Source organism: Homalodisca vitripennis, chromosome 5 (assembly GCF_021130785.1).
Source record: "Homalodisca vitripennis isolate AUS2020 chromosome 5, UT_GWSS_2.1, whole genome shotgun sequence".
Lineage (NCBI taxonomy): Eukaryota > Metazoa > Arthropoda > Insecta > Hemiptera > Cicadellidae > Homalodisca > Homalodisca vitripennis.
Genome location: NC_060211.1, coordinates 59,302,835 through 59,308,761, shown reverse-complemented (window position 1 = coordinate 59,308,761; position 5,927 = coordinate 59,302,835).

The window sequence follows — 5,927 nt, the reverse complement described above, 5'->3', positions numbered from 1 at the left end:
TGCTCTCAAAATAACTTCACACAAAAGTTGTAACGCACCACAAGCTATACACTCGTGACAGGTACCACTGGTAAAGTGAGACTGACCATCAAACCCAAAACTCCTCTGGGGTTACACAGGTAGCAGGAGTGGTGGGGGGAGATGTTCCTGAGGGCTGTGAGTAGGCGGAGCGAGAGTTTAAGGAATAGAAATGGGTAAAAATATAGGACTCCTGCAAAGGTTATCTATAAATAGTGTACATTAGTTTATTGTGGCAATAAAATTATATAATGCATATACAACACATAACTATTTTGAAATAAATAGTTTCAAACGTGGAAATGATGCTCTCGTGGATATTTCCATTACATCTCACAAATTGCAAGACGTAAAATAATAATTTCTTAAAGCATTATTTATCTAATTATAACTGTACTTATTAACTCTGTAAAGTTTAGCATTTTCATTATTATCTAAAACCGATATTATATTGAGTTTTTTGTTACTATAGACAAGACCATGAATACGCTTTGTCTCTGGAACAGGCTCGGTTCAAAAAGCGAAAAACTACAAAAGGAGTTCAAGGCCTCACTCTAGCTATTAACTTATATTGGATAGAGCAATAGCTAAAAATACCCTTTCCGTCTCAGTCAAAGCTAGATTTGCTTGTGGCCGTCATCTCTAATAGTTAAAATTCAATATCAGTTTTGATTTATAACTAAACAATACTAATGGGAGAATAAATTTAAATATTGGAAGTTTAATATAATCGTAACTCGTTCAAACGTTTTTAAAAGTCAATAATCTTGAAACCATCAGAGGAGTAAAATGTTATAGGCAAATATTCGTAGATTTATAGGTGAAAACGCGGTATTGATTTAGTTACAATTAATAAAAAACTATCTTTGTAAACATATTTACTTATAACGGTACATTTCTTTAACGGAAATGATATTGATGGTAACTTAATAGTTATTTGAAAATAATGAAGGATAAATGTTGCGTAACATTTCTTGACAATATTAAAGAAAAAGGTCAAATTTGATTTATGTTACAAAATGGTTCATAAGTTCACGTTAAATGGTCAAAAACAGATTTTTAAATTAGTTGTTTATGAACTGATATTTCAAAAGGAAATAAAAGTCATAAACATATATTAGTAACAAACGTATAAAATCAATCTAGATGTACAATATTTATTTCCTAACAATTTATGGAGGATAAAATATACTTGAAAGGTAAAGATCATTACAAAGTAGTATATATATGTTGTAAATTTAATACGTAACAGTTAACGAGTAAAAGCACTTAGCCTAATTCTACTAGAACTTCTCGTAGTGCTCTAATGCTGATGCCACCCAGTTAACTTTTAATAAGAGTAACATATTCCATCATAGCACATGTTTAGGTTTTTTAATACATTAAATCTAGCTACTAATACTTAATAATTAATAATAGGCCATACATTTTTTGTAAACACGTCTTTAACGCTGGTCACCGACTGTACCACGTGGAAATTTCCAGGGAGCAAAACAATGAAGTGACATTTGTGATATTTCTTTGGCGCTGCGTATTAAAAATTTCTAAGAATTGCAATAATGGGAAGCAGTCACATCTACTGTAAACTGCTGATATATTTATAGTGTTGTCGGCAAGGATTAGTGGACCTAGCAATGTGGTTCTTCCAGGTGACAGAGGCTAGTGTGAGTACCTAGCAGGTCGCCACTGGGGAAAATTTACTGGAGCCGGTATTTTAGGTTTTGCTGAGACACAAAGCCTGTGGGTTTACTGAAGAGACCGCATAATGATGAGGGGTTTCCTGTTGACAGTTTTACTACTTATGTGTCTGCACCAAGCGCCGCGGTCACTAAGCGCCGTAGTAATCAATGTCACTTGTCTAGGAAAGTGACGAAGGTACCCAGAGCTGCGATATTCGCCTAGACGACAGGTTCAAGAACATAAATCAAACCTATTCCTTAAATGTTTTAATCCCAAGATGCAATAATGGTTTATCTAGAACTCTCTATTTATCCTGTGTAAGCGGTAGATTATGAGTGAATCTGAGGAAATAAAGCTTCATTGTGTAAAGCCATTTAAATAGTTGTTGTAACGGTGGACATCTACATGAAATGCGCATATATTTTTTAATTTTTGAGCCAACACATTTTGGATTTTTAATAAAAATACTAGGAGGGTTTGAAAAAGCATCGATATTCACATAATGGTTTGAACCGGTTATACCAAACCCAAATGTTATATTTTGTAACCTTAAGACAATAAAATTCAAGACTAGCGCCATTCCATTTAATAATTAATAATTAACATTCTTGGAAAATAATTCATTTTGTTTGTATCAAACTTGTCATAAGGTTGGGATAATATGAAAGACAGTATTTACAAGCAGCTGTATTCGTTTCCATATTATCCTCAAAACAGGGAGGAAATGGTATACTACGGAATAATATATTTTATATCTAGTCTAATTTGGTATCAGTCTTCGCTGGCACTCAGCCACTTTCAATCAATAATCATTAAATAGTCATTTGAACTTATTTTATATTGTGGACACACAGTAAAATGTAATTATGGTTTTTTATACACAATCGTACAGGGCCCGTCCATACCAATGGAAAATCTACTCATGTAGTAGTTAAGTGTATTCACTGAGCATTAACAGTTCAAGCTTAATCCAATCGTGAAAACTCAATGAAACATGTTTCTAGATACAATTAAAACTATGTTATTTGTATATGAATCCATAATTAAACTATTTATTTTCATTTAATAGCTTCACGGAAATGGAGTGTTCTTTTTTAGTTTAATTAACTGAAATTTAAAAAAACTAATATAATTTTGTAAACAATTTAGGCTCGTATTTTTAGGCAAAATAGTTCACTGTGACAATACAGAATTTTTCTTTGCGGCATTTTTGTTTCATATATAATTTTAGTTAAATTATAAAAATTAGTTTTTATGGAATTAAACAGATAAAGCATGAAAATTATAGTTTTTGACTTCTCATTTATTACAGAAATAATTTGTCAGTACCTGCCCTTAAATAATTACTCGTAAACCATATGCAGTAAAAAACTAGATTAGACAGTTAGCTGCTGTTGATATAGATCCTAACCAGCTGTTGATACGTAAGAAAACACAGAGGTTATCACAGTATAAAAGGATCAAGCAACGTCGAGCGTAAACTAAACTATTAAACAATTACTCTAAACGCGCATGAAATATATAGTTTAAAAACCCATTTTACTTATTTATACCAAAAAAACGAAATGAATCATTTAGGTATATGTTCTTGAACCTGGTGTCTGGCAGACCATTGCTGCGCTGATTAGCTTCATTACTGCCCTTGTCAGATATATCCATTCAGTGCTCAGTGTATGTGGCGCATTCAGCAGACAACAAAGTAACAAAAACATCACCAGGAATACCTAATCATTACGCAGTCTCTTCATTCGACCCACACTCTTGGTGTCTCAGTATACCTAAAATACCGGCGCCAGTAAACTATAATTCAGTGACAAATCAAAAGAGTTTGAGTTGAAAGTTTCTTAGGACGTGATTTTTGATAGGACGTCAATTTTCTATGACCAGTCCTGTCATAAGCAATATTGTAGAGGCTGTATTATACTGTTGTACTGGCAATATTATTAATCCTTGAAGGTAGGGAGACTTAAATGTAGACTGGTTAACACAAGTATACAATTTTAACATCTAGTAGAACTTCCATGCACTCACAGGTCCTTTCCTCACAACTTCTGACAACCTCAACTTTTTTTTAATGAAATAAACATCTGAGTCTTGAAGATTTGAAAACTTTATTTAATCGAGTTGATTTCACCCTTGAACTTATTTATTATACAAAAACACTGTTATTTTTTTAAAACACATATATATTTAAAAAAACTTTAAAAAACAACTAATTAAAAGCGTAAAAAAACACATACATACATATATATATATATATATATATATATATATATATATATATATATGTGGGTATTTAAATATCATAGCATAAGTTATTAGTTGCAAATGAATAAAAAGCACGTTACTCCCAAAACTTTTAACTCATGTGCGTAATGTACCAAATTCATAAGTTTATCTTCAGCAGATTTTATTTCGGCTTGTATTTAATAATGTGAAGAAAAGGTTGCCAAAAAAAGATCTCCAGAAGGAGTTAATCTTTTGTCTAATAAACAAATAGAAGATATAAAAGCTATGTAAATTCAATATAACAGTTGATGTACGTATTAATTGTTATAACTTTAGTTTCAAAACACTTTCATGACGACTCGATATTTTAAAGTAATAGTTTATAACAGCTTTAAACCAGAAGTCCATATAGATTTATACACAATCTTACATACATATAAGTACAATATATCCTTATATACTTTAGTACTTTTTCCGCCGATAAACGGGTACTTAAAAATAAGTACAAGCTCATTAACTGAAAAGGGAATGTAATTTTATATAAACGCTTTTACCTGTTTGTGTTAAAATGCATACTTTAATTTTTTGAACATAAAACCCTGTACAAAATTACGTTGATTTAATAAAGAACCGCCTATTTACAATCCCCTTGATGACAAATTTCCGGAAATATTTTCATCGATTCCTATCATGAACCCCTAGAATCCCAAACCAACAAAACCCATATTTTCAAGCACAAAAAAACCCCACATATTGTTGTATTTTATAAATTTTTTATATCTACGAATTTGTGAATAAAGGGTTCTGAACTATACAGTAATATAAAAATACATGAACACATTCCCGATAAATTATACAATAAAAAGATATACACATATATTTTATAAAAACATTTTGTATAAAACTTTTAATTTTATAAAAGTAATCACGCTAGATTTATTTCAGTACCGTACTATGTATATACAGGTTTTTCTCTTGTGTTTTATGTTAGTGTATGTGTGCGTGTGTTTGCGCGCGTAATAGCTTGGTTAATGTTATACGATAATCACCCAAATACAATCCGTCCAAACTTTTTCAGGAAAGCAACTAGAGCCTACGCAGAGGCTTTTCTGCCCATGTAGACTCATTTCTTAAGCCAATTTAAATTTATGTTTATTGTGTTTTTCATGTAAAGCTTTAATTTCGTAATAACATAATGGAAATTTTACAATAAATGATTGTCCAATTAGCTACACTATTTAATTCCAAATCAAATCTTTAATTGCTCGTAACAATTTGACATTGTATGGCAAACGTTATAATTAATTCTAAATTTTAAACTCACATACCACATTACCCAAACGTTCAAACTTACATAATTTTCATACATCCCAGTCTAATTCATCCTTCGCCAATCTCAACCCACTTCGATCGCTGGGAGTCAGTCATCAAATTGGGCGGTCTGCCAGTTAAACGCCGGAAACTCTTCAACGCTGTAGAACTCCTTTGACACCAAAAAGCGCTTAAGACGAGCTTTTTACACCTTGAGCGTTTGGGAGTTTTTCATAGAATTTGTCAAATCTGTTGATGAAATGAACACCTGCCTGCGAAAGCAAGTGCTCATAAACCACCGTTCTGTATCCTCCAGTTCGGTAGTAATCTCTGCCTCTAGTCTCATACCCGTGTATGTCACGTTCCCTGGTTATGGCACATTTAGACAAATAGAACAAAGATGTTTCTAAAATTTAGAGACTGGGCAAATAATCACAAGATCATTTGGTACTACAAACAATTGTCGATATCAACAATTGTGTTCAATATTTCAATAGCCTCAACCTTAAAAAGAATTCTTCGAAATCCTTGCTAAATTTCGCACTGCCCCCAGTGGACTGCCAATGTGGGTCGGCCATCGTGTTGGCAGATTCCATATTGGAAGAAGTCTACTCCCCAAAATTCCTTGGAATAGCCCCAACCTTGGGAATAGCCTACTCCACGATCGAGAGTTGACATGGAATAATCAC